Raw genomic sequence first — 22,550 nt, forward strand, 5'->3', positions numbered from 1 at the left:
AATTGATTTTATCATTTCCTCTAAGATATCAACTCCTATGCGTGGATCTTCACGTATTCTCACTATATGCCAAATCGTTGCGCGCCAATAGGGTAGTTTCCTTCATCAAAGAAAACAAAAGGCATTGATGGCGATTCGTTACCCACCATTAGTGTATTCATAATACACAAATTATTTGGTTTTTGAAATACCGGTTTAGACGAATGGCAAGGGTCAAATTTTAACCTCATTTGAAAAAGGCCAGATTGGCGCCCATGCGATTCCACTCCACGTGACGTCACAGGGACCTAGTTTCTACACGAGAGGATAGGAGTTATGCATCGTCAGAGGCTACCAATGCATGCATGAGTCACAGAGCTCAGGGAAACATGTCTTAATAATCACCTATTAAAACTGGCTAAGGTCGGAAAGTTTTCTTCGCTTGATAAGGTATTAATAAACCTTTTTTAAGCCATGCGCTACCAGACAGGAAGGTACTCAGCTACCTGTTACCATCCTGCGTCCTATCAGCGCTCAGAGCCTCGATCAAGGTCACCTACCAGGCGGGAGGGGGAACCAGAAATACGTCACACGGAGAGATTTCCTTACCCGTCGCGTTTTCGCGCGCTTGAAATTTTTCACTTTTCATTTGATCGCGAAAAATAGATATCGTCATTTAAAAATCTAAAAGCGTGAAATACGTACTCCAGGAGTAATAATCTTTCGATTTAGGCAATAAAAAAATAATAGGAAACCACCCTATTCCATCGCCAACCGAATTAACTTAATTCCCACCAATGCCTTTTGATACCATGCGATCATTTAGAGGCGATCGTGAGAACTTTCACTCGGCCGAAAAGTGTCGGTTCAGGATGATTGAACAGCTTTCCGAACTTCCAAGGAAAACTTCCACGAATTATATACGCATTACACAGGGGCGCATATCTCGCTCAATCTTGATGTCTCACGCCATTAACCTGATGACCCAACCACTCCATCCACACGTAAATTTTGACGCAAAAAGTGTCCGCGAGTGATACATATGATACTCATTCCCTACTCCAAACTTTTTGTGGGAAGCCTTAACAATCACATGGTTATCCTTAGCTTTGTTGAGTTATCTTTTTTGACACGTCCACATTAAAAATACTTATGCTGGTAATTAAATGATACCGCAACACACAAATTAATTATTTATGAATTATGTTGGAGTCCCCTTATAAGTTTTGATTTTCAAAAACTTATCTCCTTCTGTGCCACGAAACAGCACCCAGTTATATTGTCAGTCCTCTACTCCCCAGTATTACTCCCCAGACTGAAAGTATGGCAAGTGTAATGGCAAGTATACGAGAACATCTGAAGAGCGTAAAAATAATTTATTCGGTAAAGGTTGTCGAACTCGGTAAGTCCACAATGAATGAAAATTTTTCATAAGATTTATTGGATCAATACAAAAATATTTTAGTAACAGTTAGCTCCGCCGAGGGCTAACTACGAACGAAAAAAATCTATAGATCGGGTGATCGCCGAGCCGTCTTAGAAATGAAATTCATGAACATTTATACAAAAGAAGTGGCTGAGATCAAGTTTTTAAAAAAAAGTGAAACAACCCTTCTTCAATTCATTCGCATAGAATAGCATGGAATGCCTTCAAAGAACCACGACAAGACAGGAACAGGGGGGAAACCAGATATATCAACTTGCTGGATGTTTAAAGGGATCACACTTCTAATTTGGTCATTCCAGATGTCATCGGCTTCAAGCGTAGTGTTCCGAGATTATTCCAAGCGAGATATTTCAAAACTTAATGGCATGGCTATATAAATCAGAATTATCGACAGCACGGGTCGTTTGACGCCCAAAATTGAATCTCCTTCGAAATAGACGCATCGTTCCGCCACAGTGCAAGAGCGCCCCTTCGAATTTCCGGCAGACGCGCGCACCAGAATAACTTATATATTTATCTAATAGCTTCCGCCCAAATACCAGATAACACAACGGGAGCACTAAAATACATGATTCCGTTCGCTGGCCGATGCATGACTTCTCGAGGATCTGCTTCCTGCCGCCCGGGACTGCATCGGCAATAAAAACAGAGCCACGCGCTCTTGCACAAACAAAATTCCATAAATAAAAATTAAACACGCATAACAAAAAATCAAATAGCTAATGACCAAGCTAAGAATGAGATCGATGAGGAGCAAAAGTAACTCCTGAGAAAAAGCAGGAGCGTCTGAAAAAATGCAATTTCCACCAGAGGTTTTATAGTTAACGGCCATGATTTCGTTACTGACATGAGTAGTAGGTGTATGGCAATGTTACTCCGCTCCTTGATAATATTACCCTCTACAGAAGCCATGGCCAGAGTAAGGATATTTACTTACTGCGTGGTAATAGTAGGTAATAATAAAACCTCAAGTGGAAATAGACAAGCCTTAATTTATTCAGACAATGATAGATTTCCACTAATTCAGGCCCGCAACTACCACATATCCTGAGAGAAGGATTCTTATGAAACATTCAAGCGTTCTTCGACAATATCATCACAGAGACATCGATCGGAAAGAATAATAATACAAAAAAGTATTTAAAAAACTGTTGCTCACCTTCTAGACCTATGTTCCAGGACTTGGGTACTTTTAATCTCGAGTCTAAACTAATCAAATCTCTATTATTAAGAGCGACAGAAAAAATAGCCAATGCAAAAATCGAATATTTACATTTGCATCTTTAAAAAATATGATAATTTAATCCATTCCGAAAATGTTGACAGCTCGTCATCGACTCCAAAGCAACTTGGCTCCCCGCGAGGAACGACTTCGAGTCTTGAAAGGGCAACAAACAACCCGAGTCTATAATAATAGTAATTTTAACTTATCTAGCCCACTTTCATCCAAGAGCGACCATCATTTTGCGACCACTCGAGCCTGCAAATCTGTATTTTCTCGACGAATGGGATGGAAATATGTGAAACAACCGCATAAAAAATTCCCGACCTGAATCTTGCATAATAGCGGAGAAATGTGAAACTTCTCTTAAGGAAGGCGCCCAATTCAGCAAAAAAAAACTTTTACAAATATGGTGACAGGATATTAGACAACTCACGACCGATAGATGCAATGTACACGGATTCACAATTTGAGCTGAACGATGCCACGGGAAGTAAATTTGAATGCAGGCAATTTACTCGGACGAGTAGCAAGGAATCATCAACGGGAATACACCAAATAAGACGTTCCGTACTTATTCGGTCATTTTAGACTGCAATTGGCTTTGGACTTTTGAATAACAAAAATCAAACATCTGGTCCGTTATTTAATATTAAACTTAGCCGATTTATTTACAATATTAGTTAATCGAAATAAATGGCAAAACTATACTCGTAAAGTAATAATTCGACCAGTAATTCATAACGACGAATTAGTGCCAACAAATTCGCAATAAATACAGATATTTCTCAAAATACAATTCATATGAAAAAGCAAATTCATTTGCTATGCACAATAGAGATGCAATACGAGAGTTTTGTGAGTCACAGTTATTTTCCAGCTATTACAAGAAATGCAGTTTCCACTGAGTCAGGTTTCATACTTTCCGAAGTTTAATCCTGATTCTTAACATCATACACCTAGTATGCAATGCATTTATAAATTTTAACACCAAGTTGAGCAAAGGTTGGGAAAGGATTTCATAAAGTTTAAATAGATAAAGTTATGCCACCTTAGGAATCGAAAATTTAATATTTTCACAAGGCTTTGGCAAGGCAATGACTGCTTAGCTAAAGGAACAAGTTCAACCACGTCAGACGAGACTAGCTTGAGTAGAATATTCAATAATGAGAATTAAACTCTTCATATAAAGCCTTCCTCCGTTAATTTTAATTAAAGTCAAAGCTTGCAACTATTTCAAAGCTAACATCATCGTCATCATCAACACAGATGAAGACTCGTTACGGCTGCAAATGTGTATAATTTGTCTTTATAATTTATGGAAGGCGATACTACGTTTCACATTTCATTGCTGAAAATCTATCATCCAAATAAAGTCTTCCGGACAATACATGACATAAATTACAATATCGTAAGTAATTAAGCGACATTTTTCCCTTAAATCAGCGAAGATGTACTACCTACCCACTCCTTGCACTTACGCCTCTCACCGGAGATGGGTCTGAGTACTGATTTACCTAGACCAATGGCTCTTAAATAATCATCAATTATTTTTTTGAATTGTTTGTTAACTGATGAAATAAAAGCTTTCACTGAAGAGGAAATTTTAAGATTGCTATCTCACAATTTTTTCCAGAAATTAAGGGGTTGGATCTCCTTCCCCCACCCGCCCCTATTCTGTAATGCGCAACTGAAGCACTCGTACTGAGCTTCAACGGCCACTTGCAGTGAGAGTTAAAATAAGTGCCCACGACCATACAGAACCCAGATTTCTCCGAACGACCTCGGGAGCGAGAGTTTCTTGAGGAACATGCATAATTCTTATTTTGAACCGCAAATGTAGCCGGAGTCCAACGTGAAAGTGTTTCGAGGAGTGATGTAAGGCAGGCTCAATTAGTGCCACCTGGGAGGGGCGGAAGCTGCCGCAAATCGAATCGCATAATCATCATAACGATCTCTCTCACACGAAAATCACAACACTACCCACCAGTGAGGAAAATAACTTCGTTAAAATTTACTGAATAAATCCCACATCTTAATCGTGTTACCAATCTAAGAATCGTCAACGAATTCCACTACTATACAGTACAGGCGGTACAATTGAACAGTTATACTTGTTATAGTTTGCTTCCTTAGGCCACCACTTCAGACGCTAACATGATAATAGGAGAAACATCGCAATCACCTTCATGACAGTGCGGACGAACCCCGAAAGCTAAAACTACTGGCTCATTACTAGACAAGGAAAAAATTCATCAAAAACCGCAATTATAGAAACGTAATGCAGGCAGTTACGTGATGTAAGACTCTGCGCCGAAAACGTATGAGAAAGACACAATAAAGAAGAAGGCGGGAGCCCTGATTTCAGACACCGAAGACCTTGCGGCACCGTCTTTTAAAAATCTCTCACTAGCAAACGGTGGGAAGCGGGCGCAACACTCTTTTACGGGAAACCTTACGAGAGTGGCCAGAAAACTTGGGCGCGCGCTGGGAGACATGGGGGAGCGAGCATGTGTTGAAGGCCCGGGCACGAGACGCGATAGCGGGAAGCGCGGATCTCAAAGGACGTCCCGGCCACGTGATGGACGGGAAAAAGGAGGAGGGGAGAGGGAGAGCACGCGGAGGTAAGAAAAAATTATTATTTTGAAAACGTGGGCCCACCTCGGGGTAGCGAAAAAGTGAAAGTGTTACGTGAACAGAGGAGGGGAAGGAAGAAGAGGGGGCGGTACGGTCGAGTGAGTGTGCTAGAGAGACGGAGGGGAGGGGGGAAACGTGCATCTCATGTCTCCTAAATCCTCGTTAACACGCCGCAGTTGACTCCTGCAGCAGTAACTAAAAACGATATTATCCACACATTCAGTTTCCCAAGAAATCAAACCCGTTTCGAGAAGGCAGAGGTAGAAATAAGAAAAACAATGACGACAAATAGCAAGTTTAACCGGCATATGGCGATAATGAAGGCATTACGGGTTTGTGTACGAGTACTACAGTTTGTGGGCACCAAGAAAGAGCCTACGGGATACGCGCTTCATGCCTCCATAATATATAAATTACAATTATATACTTTTTAAACTTATTTATTCACCTTAGAAGTATAGCGCCAACGACCTATTTATGGAGTAGTTTGCCGAAGAAACGCTGGTGCCCTCAAACACCTTGACCCGCATTGAAAACCAATAAAATCATCATTATCAAAGAAATTCTGGTTGTTAAAACAGAAATATTTTCAATTCCTCATCTTTGAGAGAAAATCAAATTAAATTTGAGCTAAAATATAATTGTTCCCTCATTATCCATTAGTAATGAATTGAAAACAGCACTTAGTACCCATATTCCTTGCCTGCGAGGTTAAATCCACAATACTCATACTTTATAATCGTCGATTTATAATTCTCTCGAAGTTGAAATACTTCAACTTCGCAAATGGATCGAATTCAGATCGACAAAGGTCCTAAAATCGATTCATACTCGCTCCGCAGTGCTCCGCATTCTCTGACCACAATAGTTGAGTTTAATGGCCAGGTTAAACGAGACATTGACCCTTACGAGTTTAAGTGTGGATGAATGAACAATATTGGTGGAACGGAACATTTATGAATTCATTAGCCAAATTAGAACTGTCTCTATTTTCTTTTCATGCATTCGCACAAGTTGGGTGTTTATACAGATTCTTAAAATCCTAATTGCAAGTTTTCGCAAAGTTCATGCTTCGATTCCCGGCATAAGGTCATTTTTACTCATGGAAGCTAGCGTGAAAATATTTTATGATTGACACGCGTATATTCGATGTTGATCGGTATTTGATGATTACAAAGAAAGGAATTGGAATCTTCACATTCACTCACGCGCTCATACGTATAGACATTAACTCGTATATATTACACGTAACCAGGCACATATATAGTGATCAACTTCTACTCGTAAACGAGGCTTCAGACCTCACTGCTGCCGCTGAGAGGTCGACAGGGAGGGAAAGTTGCGCGATGAGCATCGGAGAAGAAGCGGTCTGGAGAGAAGGAGATAAACATTACGGCTCCCTTTGTGATGCGGGAGAGATGCTTCTACGCCGGGAGGAGGGAATCCGGTTGTGACAGTGGAAGAGAAAGGGGGAGGGGGTTACTCTCCCTCCGCAGTTTACCCTTACAAGGTCAGGACTATGCCGTAACCAACGTCGAATCCAAACGCTCTGCGTCTCGTGCTAGATGGTAGAATCGACGGGTTCGGACTAGTTCGTAGATCAACACATGCTCTGATGTGATATATTTGAAGCTTGCCGCGTGGACGAAGGTAAAATCCACATTAATTGCCGAGGGAAAAACCCTACCCTAGACCGGAGGTCGAACCATGTGACTTGGCTTCCCGAGCCACAGGGCAGACTATTACGCTATTCAGTTTCCTTAATTCTTAAGGCAATTTTACCTAAAGCCAAAGGTCCGTGGTTCGGTTCCCAATCTAGGGAAATTTTTCATTATGGCAATTGATGTGAACAAGGCTTTATGCTTGATATGCATATGTTCGATGTTGATCGACATTTGATGATTATACTCACAGATCGGAGGTTGGTAGTCTTGGCAAGGGAGCATTGGGAGTAATGGCAGTCTTGCTTGAAAATTACGTGGAACACGACGAAACCGGTGGCAAAATATTAAAATTGTCTGGAATGTACAAAGTGATTTTATTTTATCATGTATAACGATTGTTCAAATTTGAATGAATTTTTGATTTCCGATGTCGACGGCGAGCTTTTAGCTTTCAATTAATTGCTGATAAATAAGATTTTGACAGTATCCGATAATTTCTGACCGCAAACTGGGTTGATGAAGAATCCACCAGTTTAGAATAAATGCAATTTTGATTATGTCCGCCCTACAATGATTCTTTCAACCACAGAAAGGGAAACGAATACCAAGAACCGAAAATCAGCAACAAAACGGTATTCAAATTCCACGACAATCGATGAATCAGCCGTCGAATATCGATATTAAATTAGATTACTAACGGTTTAGTGAAATTAAAACGTTCCTACACATATTAAAGACACCAGCAGTTATCAATTTTACCCGTCGAAAGCTGAGATCTGCGCAAATCACAATAAATGGAGCACCCAAAAGGGCGAGTGTGGCGCGGTATGTTATAATGAAGTAATCAAATATGCAGTAAGGATCAGAAGTGGGATAGCAGAACTGAAGGAAAGACGTGTTTTTGCGTACGTCAAATGAAACTGTTTCTGTTGTCTCATTTAAGAAACCAAGGAAAGGAAAATCATTCTATTTGTGGTTTATTTTTCCGTGCCTAGCGTCTGTTCACAAGATGTAGACCAGATATAATGTTGAATCTTTTCTGAAAGTTTTGGAAAAAAACATTTAAAAATAGTAATTAGGAAATGATCGTTGGCGAAATTTTTATTATACACCACAACGGAGTAATCACAAAGTAATAGCCCTGTGATGATATCAACCATCCAATCTTCTAGAGAAGAAACGCCCTCCCTAATTTCAACGGACGACCAATGAATCGGAATCGGTGATATTCTTCGTTTGAACGAGAAATTCGTGACTGACGGAAACCTCCGACTATCTCACCCCTCCAAACCATCTCAGATAACGCAGAAGATGAAAATCCAAAAGACCTCTGCACTGTCTCGCAGCTATTTTTATACACAGAAAACTAGTCTTTCCTGATTTACTGTTCGAAGACTGGTTTGATTATGATGCCTTGGCTAACGAGTACAGAAGTTTGATAAACCAATGTTTTTACACCTTTTTTGCGGTATGCTGACTAAATTATATTCTATTAACAACTGTTTCTGTAGATGTGCACACCACCGTAAGTCAGCAAACATTATTTAGGTACTCAACCATGATTACAAGAGGATACAGATTCAATAAGATACCAGAAATGTCGATTTCTCTATTGTTAATTCATTTATCACCCTAAAGTTGCAATTTACGTACAAAACTCATCAAAACGGGGTCGTTCACTAAGAATCAAAATCCCTGTTCAGTAAAAGAATACCGTAAAAGGAAGAAAAAAGTAAACTATGACGAAAGAAAAAAATCTTCCTCATTCCGCCATTCTCTCATAAGTTTACAATACGAAAACGCTAACGTTTCCACCCACTTCTCATGGGCTTGTGACGTCATCAGAGTTACGGTCCATGACTCGCTCATGAAGTACGCTCATCGAAAGGTAGGAATCGTTCACAACAGAATAAAGAAACAACGCGAGGCCGATGCGAAGAGGAGAGGAGTGACCGAAAAGCGTTGACCCGCTCGGCAGAAGCGCGTGACGTCAAATTTATCTCGGAAGTGCAGTCCATTTTCCTCCGAGAAAACCCTGAGAAGTAGGCGACGTTGAGAACAGTAAAAATCATCTTCAGCTCCTTTTTCAAACCCTCTCCAGAATCTTCAATAAAAAAATTAATTCAAGGAGCCCCTTCCACTTTAAGTACTTCGTATGTTTAAAATTCACTACTTAATTCTTAATTTACTTTGTGGTATTCCATTATAAGTTTTCCTGGATATCAGACTATTACTAATACCACTTATTTAAAATAAGTGGTATAAGTAATTGTCTGATATCCAGGAAAACTTCTTCGTATGTTTACCACAAATACTTAACGGCGGAATAAGATTTAGCGTAGAGAAAGCGACTCTAGGGCGAATTCTTCGACACCCCAAGAGGACCAGTCGGGATGGATCCCAAGTCACAGATGCACACAGGACCACGAAGCGAGAGCGTGATGGAGTGGAGATGGGGGGAGCGGGATGGACCGCGACTCATGCCACAGCGGTGCGGGGGGGATCGCACCAAGTGACGAGGCGCGAGTCAACGACTCTTGAGGAATAAAGATGGACGCCATCAGTGGAGAGCATCGGCCGACATTGACGACCGCTTCCTCGAGGACTCACCGTCATCGGCAGAGACGAATTTTATTCCCCGAAAACGGTGTCGGGGGAAAGAAGGAAACGTGAGCCAGACTTATTGATTAATTTACGGAGTGCCGCTTTGAGGTAGGTCGGCGTGCAGTTTCTCTATGTTCCGCCAGTCAGTGTAAGGAATTGGCGTGCAATGGGAACTCTACGGGCCGAAGACGGAAGGAATACAACCGCAGGTGAGGGAAACCGGTTCCGAGTCCCGGAAAAATATACACTGGAGAGATCGCACAACAACTCTATATAAGGAATGTTAACCCTTGCTAATCGCTAGCGCAACACACTGCGTCACCAATTTCGCCGAGATTACCATAGCGGACGAAAGATACGGGCGTGAAGGGGCCAGACTAAAGCATCTTATCCGAGTTATTTCAAGGGATACATCGAAATCTGGTTTACTATTAAGACGTGAGCGACACAATATTCTGTCTCACATCCAACAGTCCATTAGGAATATACCCTAAATGGAGAGTGAAGACGCTTATCATACCCTGGATCAAACCGAAAGAAAACTGCGGTTAATAACTACAGAATCATCTTTGTGGCATTACTCTGCAGCGGAAAGCAAAATTAATACTGCCTTAAATTCCGGTTTAATGATTTCTTTGTTTCCCGAGGATTTTCCAGTAAGATGAAAGCTGGGTGGTAAAAATTTCGTACTTTAGGCGACCACTAGGCAGTCTCATATTTAGAATAATAATAAGATATCAAGTATAAAACATGGAAACTAAAATTTCCACACCGAAAAACAAGATTTGGGAACGCCAGATTATGGGCACACTATGTTAAGGGGAGGGGGGAAAGGGTGCACCGTTTCCCATGCAGGACTTCGATGAGGGCTATGGGTTACAGGGGGAGGGATCCTGATTTGAATATCTAAAGGCAACAAAGAGCAAGGGGTGAAAGCAGACGAATAGGGACGAGCCTCGGGTCCCAATGGATTCATCTGTGCCATAGCGTACGTGGGGAACAAGTCGATTCCAACCATACAACAAAGTTCGTGACGACGGGATATCTAGATCTTCCTTGCGTTTTTGCGTTAAGTGAATCCTTCGAGTCCTCAACTTTAGGCCCTGACACTGCGATTAATTTCATATCTTAAGCCACACCAGCGAGTGGTATTTCACATCACAAAATGTGTAAAACATGATGCGGACTATTGTTCTTACAGCATATCTTGTTTTGCTAACGATGCGATAAGAGCAATGAAAAACAATTAATTATGAAGAAAAAATGTCGTTTATTCATGAAAATAGTAGCTATGGGGCTATTCACAATTGATATCATCGCACGATATAATTAATGATTGATATCACTTCGGACATGCAATTTTGAAATTCGCGAATACGTGCATACCTACCGCGGCAATACATTCCCTTCGGAATAGCCTACAGTACACCGCAACTACGTCAATGTAGTATACACCTTTTCTAGAATGAACCAAGACTTCGAACGATACATAAAGAGTAAAACATCAACATCCTCACGAATATATATATAATATATAATATATGTATATATACCCACACTTTCTATTTCCAAAAGCAGGAAACTCACCAAATGTGGTCATTTGTGCCGTTGTTTAAAGGTAGGAGGCCTTTCAATGGATGTGATGCATCTTCAATGACGGGAGGAAAAAAAACTGACGGTGTATAACAAACGGGGACAAGAAGTATACAGTAAAAGGTCCACAGAACCCACAACTCAGTGGAAAGGCAAATAACTTTAAGGTTCTTTGTATGCGCCCTGAATTCAATGGCAAGCTATTGATCCCGGAATTGCACAATGTTAAATGCCTGCCAACGTTTATTCGTAACTATACCCATGAACACTTACGCGGAATAAAAGGAGAGGCTATTTCCTCCACTAGTAATCGTGTATTTACGCATAAAGGTGTTAACACGACCACCATTTTCCTTGATTCAGGAATAAACTCTTACGGACAAGCACACACACACTTCCTGTCAACTTAGAGTTTAAGAGAGGATCCCAAAATAAAATATTCCAATCGATAGTCCACATGATTCTGAGAAGGAACACGCTGTCCGCTTTTTCCTCACGGCTCAATTTATTTTTCGCCAGGAGAGATTGATCCCATTTCCAATTTCCACAGTTTGGAGTAAAAAATGAAAATATCACAGTGGTGGGATTATTTAAACAGACATTATTTTTTGTAACAACTCCTTTCGTTTTTCAATGAGCTAAATCCGGAGAATCGATAACAAGAGTCGTGACTGAGGCAGCTCTTCTTCTGGAACATGGAACAATGGGGGCGCGGGGGAGGTGGGTCGCTGTCGTGCTAGGCAGAGTGGAGGAGACTCTAGGGAGAACGCTTCTTCTTCCGCATTTAAATCGCTGAAACACAGGACTCTTAGACAACGCAAGAACCAAACTAAGGTCTCCCTTTAGAACTCCTTCGTTATTTCTTCAATGCAGTCCAGAATTGATTGAAACTCTTAAAGATAAACATACATGGCAGTTTCACAAAACCCTACCGTCAACTCACGTTCTTTTCTCCCCATACACGTAATCTCCAACCCCAACCGACTTCATTCAGCCCTTTCCAACTTCAACTGTAATTATACTCGAAATACGAGAAAATGGCACCCAGATGATTGCTGTACGGTTGACATCGGTTTAGGAACTAAAACCAAGGGTTTAAAATTAAGTTGTCTTTCATTATAAATGTAACTAACTTCCACAAAGAAAAACCTAAAACAATTACTTATAGTCGAACGAAAGATGATTTCATAATGATGAGTCTGAGAAGTTTGTGAGATTAGCCAGCCTTCTATACTGCATGGTACTACGCTGACATTCAAAGCCCGCTAACTAAAGTCTACAAGGGCAAACGAATAAAAACTGTTAAAAATAGAAATAAATAATTATTCAATCACTCGAATTCAATTTAAAGGGAGGATTATGACTACATACTTCGAGTAAACGGGATAAGATACGGCTTATATATAATCGAATGGTATACATTTTCGCAACACTCATGAATGAAGATCCATCAAAGATATGTTCAGCTAAGTTAATTTGATAAGCTGACCTTCAGTGCGGCAGCTGAAATCCGCAAGAGAAATCGAATTTTAAAAATTATTTATGCAAAATAATAATCAACTTTCATCATACCAGCTAAAATTTACGAGAGCTCGTAATTTATGGATACAATACAGCACTTAATGAGTATTTATCAGCTCGTTTCTCATTGATATAAACGACCCTGATGAGAAATTCTTAGTTAGGGTCGGCCAGGACTTCAGGGATGGAACGAAGGGAGAGAACGTATCATTTTTTTCATTTCATACCCTTATTTTAAAGGGAATACACTCGGAGCAGGTCGACGCGCCCCTGACCCCGCCCTCTTTCGCCAGAACGGACAGTCCAGACTAGGGACACCGAAAAAGGGTGCACTGCGGCCCTTGCACAAGGATTAAGATAGGGAGGAGAGATGGTGGTATAAGGGGGGATGAGGAGAAATTGGCAAGGGAGTGGTACGGCTAGAGGAGTTATCCTCTCCATTCACTCTCGGCCGGCGTCGAAGGGTCGGGCTCCTCTTTCCCCGTGGAGGCGATCGATGGCACGAGCAAGCAGCAGTTCCCCGCAGAACCAAAGCCCTCTACCGAGAGACACCACCACCGAGAAACTGCGCGCGCGTGCGTGTCCGACCCTCGATAAGGGTTTTCCCGATTACGCAGGCAGAATCAACCCACTTCGTTCATCAAGGGTTTACCCATACTTCAATTAATAACAAAAAATGTCCCCGGTAGTACAAACAGGTCGATATTTACGTGGTCTCTTTTTTTGCACGTCGTTTGTTGCGTGTGCGAGCGTTATTAGTGTTTTTACGCACGCCAAACCAACCCACTCCGTTCAACTCTGTAACATCATGCTCAATTACTGTAAATTAGTTCCAAAATTTAAGTAGAACAGAGAAGTCGGCATGGATTTAGTTTTTTTAGCATTTGTTCAGTTGTGGGATTATTATGCTGTGGCCACGCGAGAGTCATTTATCTTGTTAAATTAATATGGCGACAACCCCATTGTAGAGATTTTGGATCAAGGGTATCTCTTGTGGAGCAAATAAATGTTAAGCTTTTTGTGCATGAAAGAGGTAGAAAAATCCATATCATTGACTTTACTTAAATGTGTGAGCACCCAACACGGTAACATACAACGGTTAATAAAGGTTTGGTCAAAATATAACCCCCCTGCCAAACACCACAGAATTGGCTCGCACGGTATGATGTACATTTACCCAGCCGCACAAGATAGGAGCACCAAAAAAATAAAACTCTTCGACACGCAGCACGTGCACTTGGCGTGACAAATGCGTTGACTGTGGAGATATTTCCATAGTGATTGATGTACGGCACAAACAAACAACTAAACCGATAACGTCGTGTATAGTCCTGCATTAGTCGATAAAAGGTTTCCGCAAGGACAGGTTGAGGAAGAATGAAGACATAAGAGAGGTCACCGAAAGGTCTCCACGAGGGATCATCTCAAGAGGGAATGGTCACAGAAGACCATTTAGGAGATGCCTCATCACTGAGTAAATTGACAGTGAAACTCTTTAAACTAACACACGCAAGAGGAGTATTCAGATAAGTGAGCAACTCTGACTATACCACGATGAATTTGCTCTTTTCCGTACAAACAGCGTTGCTGGGAGATAAATGCCCACGGCTTCCTAGAAACGACTTTCCATCTTAAATACTCACACGATGCATAGATCAACTACAGCGTTCAGAACTGAGAGAGAGTATAAACAAACCACCTTGGGAAAGGATCCATCAGCAATACGTCCGATACAAACACAAACATTTGTGATGAGAAACACAGCAGGGTTCTCAGCCAAGAGCCGACCAGATCTCGGTAAAGAATCGACCAGCATGATATAATTTCGTCCGAAAGCAAGACCCCACTTAAAATTCACGATCGTGACTCAAGAACCACACCGATATCTTGGCCATAGACGGATTATCAAGATCTCCAGATCGCCAACACGCATACGCAACAGGGATGACGAACCTTTCAAGCAGGAAGAGCTTATAAGAGACGAGGTGAAGGGGCGCAGCGTGTCGAGAGAGAACTAAGGGATGAGGCGTACCTTTTAACAGCAGGAACCAGCCTAAGAGGACACGACGAGGAAGAAGATGATGATCCTGGTAGGCTGCAGAAGGCGGATCACACCAAGGGAAGGGTCTCGCGAAAATCCCTTCCGAAAAAAAGGAACACAGCCGATGATAAAAATGTCACTCCACCGTCTTCGGAGAAACGAGGATGAAGATGAACAGGGTTCCGCGAAGAGTGAGAGTACACACAGAAAAGATCCTGGAAGTATGAGGGGGGAGGGAAGAACACAGAGCCGGTCGTCAGGGGGACGGGCACCTCCTCGTCTGGGTGCCGATTGAACACTGCGGCGGCGGGCAGGCGGAAGGCGACTGCTGCGGCTGGGAGGGGAGGGGCGGGTCACGTGACCGGCAGGAATGAAATGCCGTATCAGAGCGCGGAGTCGAGCCGGCAGGTGGGAGGGGTCCCGGGTGAGGAGTATGGGGGAAAAAAGGTGTGGGTGGGCGCAGGTGGGGAAGGGGTGGGGTGGAGGAGGCACACCCTCCCTCTCTCGTCTCTGGAGATGAATGTGCACGCTGTGCGGAAGGGTTGAAGTTTACGGGAGGTTTCGCGTCGGGTGACCGAGGTGAAAGGGGAAAACTACCTGGCGGGGGGAGGGAAGGTAATATATTTCACCCACGACACAGAGATGCGTAACCTACGACATTAGCGGTAAGATTGATACAGTGGTCCAATGAGAATTTCAGTTGGCTAAGGGGATGGGTGACCGACGGTATAGGTCTTTTCCGCGACGAAGGATAAGATGGAAGGGTTATACGAGTGTAACGAGCGGTGGAAATCCATCATCCTACTCCGTATGGAACTCCGCAGTCCTAGATTCAGAGCCAAATATGATCGAGAGGGTACCAGTGAAGCAGCAAACTGGTTTACGATATAGCTGTACACGAAGGAATAAAAATCCGGCCCCTAGTGGAAGAACTCAAGGGCCAATACATCCAGAGCAACTCTTACCTGAAAATTTCATATATTATGCCGATGCTGGGAACTTTGTGTACATATAAACATGTTCTTGAAAGAACTGAACCCTAGATGCAGGAGTTTTTACGTACAATGATGAATTTAAATTAAAAACCATTTTTCTCGCCGATTGAAGTGAATTCCATTCATAAAAATAGGCATGCATAGACTGGTAAATACGTTGATGAAAAGCTAATGGCGTTTGAAATTTAAAGCTAGAGATATGCGGTTTCAAATTTATAAGTACGATCTTAAGGGTACTTTCGCACATACCACATATTCTCTGATGACTTCCAAGTTTTTCTCCTACACCAAGCTTTTTCTAACTTGTCGGTCTTAAATAATCCGCATTATTCTAGACAAGGCAAATCAAAATACCAGGTAATTCAAAACTAACCATAGCAGAAATAATAATCTATCGCATCGGGAGTAAAAATAAACTTTTTTGAGTCCGGAGAAAACCTTTAAATAATGTTGCTAATGCACCGAGTTCACTTCTTTTGATACATGTTTCTAGTGACTCCCTTATTAAATTCATTTATTCGCCAAAACACAAAAAAGGTTAAAAAAACAACTATTTACTGAGCAATGACGTGTGACGAGGAATAACTTCCGGTTCGGCAATGCAGAAGACGTAATCAAGATTTCCCAAAACACTCATCCGGTTTCCCACCCAGTGTCGCGTGAGATATTATCTATAAGAACAAGTGAAAAGATAACCTTTAAAAAATAGGCTCGGCGTCTTACGGCGGAGGTGAGCTGAAATTAACTTTTAAAAATGTGAAAAACTACATAATATTTATGTTAAAGATTGCGTCTTACCTTGGTTCGCAAAGCTGAAGATCAATAAGCGATAAATGTAAGTATTTTCTACCAGTTTCAAATCAGTGCATGCTATTTACATCTAAGTTTACATCCAAGGCACTTTAATAATCGATAATGGGCGAAAGTTATGCTAACCTACTTTTACACAGAAACTCTCATATTATGTAGCGATAAAATAGTATAGGCCAGTCACACACGAAATACTAATAAACCGACTGCTCAATAACTTTAAAATAACCAACAATTAGCAAGTTAATCAAATTTGACATGTATATATTAAAAAGAATCATCCCCTCGGATAATTGTTTCCAAACGAACAATAAACTAAGGAGTAAACACCCTCTAAAAATACTATAAGAGATTAGAAATTTATGAATTATCGAGGTGATATTTTAAAGTGACCAACAGCCTTCATTTGAACGTACGTCTTCGCGATTCCCAATAGGGCATGAAATCCAATCTATGGGAGTGCTCCAAGCGCGAAACGATACCGTTTCATTGGAGATTTTTTATACACACACTGCTTAAACGAGTCATACGAATTCTCACTCAAGCAATGACTGTCTCCAGCGAGGACGTGTCAACGCACGAAAAAAAGCACAACATTAGCATAGCATACTGACAGGCATTTGCAACTTTGCTGATGATGCATAAAACTCGTCTGAATATTAAAGTGAGCGGCAATATCCTGGAGCCGTTCGTAAACTATTAGTTATAATGTTTGTAAATTAAAACTGTAAATTATTGATAGAAATTATAGGAGTCAATGTGATAAAAAAATTTCATAAGACTTTATTTCTCACAGCTGCCGCCACAAAAGAAAAAAAAAACAAAACGGCCCGCTCCGGCAGTAGGTATAGCTAAAGAGGTTCATACGAAAAAAAAAACAAAAATGCTCTATATGAGAATGTATAATATTGCATCATGTTCCATCACAATACAGCTCATCTTATCGGTTTGGACTATGAACGTCAGCATTGGAGAATAATTCACAATCACAAGGGAGAAGATTCGATGATCTTTTCTCGCAAAAGCAACTCTCATTTCTAGCGAAATCGATATCTTAACATTGACTTAATTCTGCCTTTTACAGCGTATCTTAAATTAAGGTAGCTTAAGATGTAGGTGACCACCAAATGTTTATGAATCGAATAAAATAAGTGCATTATCATAACACGCAAAAATTTCACATACAAACAATTAACAAAATGATAAACATATAAACAAAAAGGAAAATATGGCTTTAACCTAGATACTTGAGATTCTGCTCCCGCCTAAGTGTCTCAAGCATCACTCGTTGAACATCAAGCTATTACTATCAGGCAAAAAAGGGCAAGTTCCAACACTAAATGAAGCTTACTACATAAAGCGGTTCTGGAAACACAAGGCATCCATCGGTGTGACAACTTAACGATACAATAAGGAAACCTCATCAAAATAACAAAGTTCAGCAAAAACAAGAGTTTATTTATTTATTTTTGCCGGCCTCGGTGGCGACTGAGCCTGCCAAACAAGAGGTCGCGGCTTCGAGTCCCGCCTGGTAGATTTCCCTAGATCCCTGTCCCTGTCCAGGGCATGGTTGTTCGTGTACGTTTGTTAAATTTGTAGAATACCCCGATATAAAATGGCCAAAATGAGCTGTATTCGGTGGTTTGAGAATAAAATAAAAAATAAATAAATAAGGCCAGTAAAAATAGATCTATTGATTCTTTGAAGTTCTATCATCCTTTTTGTATGAATTCACAATCAAAATATTCCCCCTTTAGGCAAGAAAAATATAGCTTTTTCGCAGTAAATATAATCAAAATGCTTAAAACCGAGTCCTGATAACAATATGTATATTTTGATATTTTCTTTTAAAACTCTCAGACACCGCAAAAGTCGACCCCTTTTCTCCATTACGAAAAGTTTGATATCACCACAACCTTCACCATTATTATGGGTGGCAGTTATCACTCCAAAAATGCCTATTCCCAAATAATTACCCACCACTGAAGATACCGTAGAGGTGGCAGCTAACATCATGTAATGTGAAGCTTTGTGCACGCTGGGTAAATATACCCTCCACTAAACACTCTTTGCATGGCTTGCAGAGTAGGATTAGTTACGAAATGAGGCCAGGAACCCTTGAATCTCGATGGAAAGTTGCTTACCCTTGAGTGCAAACAAATTTTTTTCGTAGGAAGTTTGTTTGGAATATTTCATCGCAATAACTGGAGTGGCTGAGCATTGATTTATCGCTTACCCAGCGAAAGGAATGAATAAACTTTTCTCGGGTTTCCGCGCGGGTAAAAAAATCCAAGCCAGCCGACGTTTCGAGATCCGTCTCGTTACGCCTTAAAGAATGGGTAACAGGACGGAACACCAAACGTCGGATGCCTTTGACTTACTAACCCGCGCGCTAACCCGAGAAAAGTTTATCCATAATTTTTTTCATCTTTCATTGCATACTTAACTAGAAATAAGTTCCCTGATAGATAGTTCCAAAATCGCTTTTGCTATAAACACAATAGATCGAAGGGCAAAGACCCTTTAGCCGAGGTATACCAATAATTCCCATAGACAAGAATCACCGAAGAGGTGACAATGAGACGAAAATGACACAGGGAGTGATCTCTCGCATGACCAAGAGGGCACCACTCCCTTTTGTATCGTTCCGGGTGACACGTACGTGACCACGCAGATGGGTCGGGGGGTGTCAGTGACTCTCGCGGGGCGGCTAAACGAACGGAAACGGTGGGCCGCCACCACTTCCACCCCGCCTCGCCGTGTCCAGCCCCTCCGGCGGCGGCCGACGTCCCCATACCACGTTACCCACACGACGAGCGCACGCACCAATAGCCAGAAAACCGTGGCGTGGTGACGCGTGAAGAACAGGAGTGGGGGCAGGGCGGTGCACGGTGGTGCGATGATAACCTGCCCCGGCTTATTGGCGGTCATGCGACAAGAGTAATCGCGCCACTCGTCGCCTCAGACTAAAAACATGGGGCAACTTTAAATAGAACTTATGACGTGCGTCATCGTCTTTGTTTTCCAATTCTCTAGATGCTGATCACGTCGGTTTGAGTGGAAATTTCATGAGAATACATAGACAGGCGGAATCGTCCTATATCTCAGGAAACAAAACAGTAAACGTCCTAAGCTCAGCATCGAGCGAGGATCATGATCGGAGAAACACGGAAAAAATGAAACGCTAAGCAGTAATAAGCTTCGGTATTTTTTGAAAAATTCTCCTGATCAGAATGAGACATAAAAAATGAAAAAATTGAAGATCGAATCTAGAGGATAGGCTCGAATTTAGTGCTATTATCATAAAAAAAATTATTTTAATAAAAAAACACTAAAAAATAAAACAAAAGCATTAATTAGCTCCAATTTTTTTACAACAATGCTTCTAATCAAAATTACACAGAGAATAATGAAAAAATGAAGATCGGAACGAGAGAGGATAGACTCGACTTTAGTGCTATTATAAAAAATAAAATTATTTCCATAAAAAACGCTAAAAAAATAAAACACAAAGCATTAATTAGCTCCATTTTTTACAAAAATGCTTCTAATCAAAATTACACAGAGAATAATGAAAAAATGAAGATCGGAACGAGAGAGGATAGGCTCGACTTTGGTGCTATTATAATAAATAAAATTTGTTTTCACAAAAAAACTAAAAAGGAATTCATAAGTACTCAAGATAAGGATCACGAAATAAAAATATAGGTCAAACGGAAATACACGCGAGGAAGAATAGGAAAGGAAATGAAAATTTAATTAAGGGCACAGCAGTTCGAGAATTGAGACACTAATGACAATTAATGGTTATATACGACTTTCTAATTAGATTACAATAGATTATAGACAATCTAGCGTGTCCTATATTATAACTCCATGCCGGTTATGAGTTAGGATCAGGTGCATGGCACTTCACCACGCTAGATAGAATCCATCCAATGGTGGTAATGTACTCTCATCGACAAGCATTTAAATGTGTATCACGGCTGAAGTTGGGAAATTTGTTGAAGGCAACAAAATATTATATATTTATGAAGGCATTTGAATGCGAAATTTATTGATTAAATATATTGTTGGGAACTGGTACCGAGTAAGAGCTGACAAATTTTCATCGACATTCGTAAAATATAAATTCAATGAGTGGGATAAACGTGCTCATTAACGCACTTTTATGAAACAATTCCTGACATTTTCGGCTCTCTGAAAAACAGATTTGTGATGATAATTCATAGTATTGCGAAGTAATAATATGAGGGATGCATTTTTAAATAACGGGTTCATTTGTATAAATTCTGCTCATTACTGGCAGAAAACCATAGTCAACGACCTAGTCTCCGATTGACTGTGCAATACATACTTCGTCACGAATATTAAGTTAAGAGAGCAAAAGTAAAAGCGCGACAATTCCGGCTTTCATAAATGTTCCATCCATAAAGATGGTGTGACGCACACACTAAAACGTCAAAGACAACTGGCGAAACTAGCATCTCTACAAGAAATTGCTAAGTTCTCCACTTAAAATGTGACAGCTTCCCATTCAGAAAATAATAGGGCTTCGACGCACATGCAAGTGCAGCAGAACGAGTCAAGGACTTGAAATAACAAAACCCCTCCCGTCTTTAAGCATTTCATAGAGATAAATATTTCTTCATCGTCACAATTTGCTTCCCACTCAGCTAAGTTTATCTATATTGACCAACGTTGGAGCTGTTGACCGGTTTGAACATTGAAGGCCGCGAAGTTAAACGACGAAGGAAAGAGAACTGGAAGTACCAGCTGACTAATATCGGATATTTCCATACCAGAGCATGTTTTTGCCACGCTAAGCACTCCTGCTTTTCAATGGTTTGAAGAGAAAAATAAAAGAGGATTCTCCACTTCCGCCGATAAGAGCGGCAGGTGCTTGTAACGACGGCCACACAGAGCAGCTGGCTTCGCGGAAATTGGAACGAAAAAAGCTTGCCAAGCGTTTGGTCCATGAGCTTTGTTTCGGCGATTCGGAAAACTGGATGAACTTTTCGGTTAAATAGTGCGCCATTAGAAAATTAAGGTGTCAGACAGACAATTCTCTAATGGAAATAAAAAAATATTTTGTGAATTAACAGTACGTATCGACATTAAAAGTAATATCTAACTATCACAAAATATACAAAGAGGCATTCTCTTGATGTAATGTTAATGAAAAAATATATAGTACATACTCGATAAAAAATTGCAGTTGAAATTAATGGCTTTCATTCCGCAATTTTCACAATAAACTTTAGGGTGATAAGCAAGATATTCATTCACCTTTGATAAGTCTCAAAGACTTCATAAAATCCATAAAGATAATTAAAATCAGTACATCCATGTCGACAGCCCAACTATAGCATACATTATTCGTAATTCTACTTTGCTAATCGTTGAACGAGGCTAGTGATTCATCCGCTAAGAAAAATTTAATGCGTTGCCATACTAACACCAAATGTTATAATTCCAATTTCTGTAACCAAGAGAGCAAGAGAAAGCTTATTTGTCCAGGAACTAGAGATGGACTCCAAAAATAAAAAAGTGAAACAAATATTATTGCCGCGTACGGATGTGGTGGGTTGAAAATGGCAACCCTGTTTCAGAAGAGTCCTAAGACAAAAAAGAATAAATTTTATACTTATTCCAAATATCCTTAATGTTAATGATATACTTTTCTAAATGATATAATTAATATTAGATAAAAGTCCTTTCAAAATGTCTTCCGTTTCTGTTCAATGCACCGAACCAACAAAAAAATTGTCTCATCTCTACTTGTTTCTGATAAATATCAATGTAGATTAATCAAAATCACTCTGAAACGCAAAATTTCAGCTCTACGCAAAACGTCGTTTGCGACTTCTAGTTAATGTGGCAAGTTTATCTACCACTTCATCAAATTGACTTTAATTACACGAAGTCAGGTTCAGAGAACTTTGCGAAAGCGATAATTAATCTTACGATGAGATATCTAGAAGCATCTGTTACACTATCATACAGATAAGATCGTAGCGATAACAACAGGTTTTTT

The 22,550-nt window shown here is 40.6% G+C and overlaps 1 protein-coding gene across 7 annotated transcripts in view; it reads right to left on the bottom strand.

Moving 5' to 3' along the window:
* The window catches only part of LOC124153714 (phosphatidate phosphatase LPIN3), a 118,720-nt gene that overhangs the window by 38,227 nt on the left and 57,943 nt on the right, over nt 1-22,550 (bottom strand). Inside the window, exon 1 of one of the 7 annotated variants that reach the window (XM_046527039.1) lies at nt 14,700-15,004. The exons of the other annotated variants lie outside the window; for them this stretch is intronic. The gene's annotated coding sequence lies outside the window, so the exon portion shown is untranslated. Of the gene's footprint in view, nt 1-14,699; nt 15,005-22,550 lie in introns of those variants that run through there. 7 annotated transcript variants of the gene reach the window in all.

Source organism: Ischnura elegans, chromosome 2 (assembly GCF_921293095.1).
Source record: "Ischnura elegans chromosome 2, ioIscEleg1.1, whole genome shotgun sequence".
NCBI lineage: Eukaryota > Metazoa > Arthropoda > Insecta > Odonata > Coenagrionidae > Ischnura > Ischnura elegans.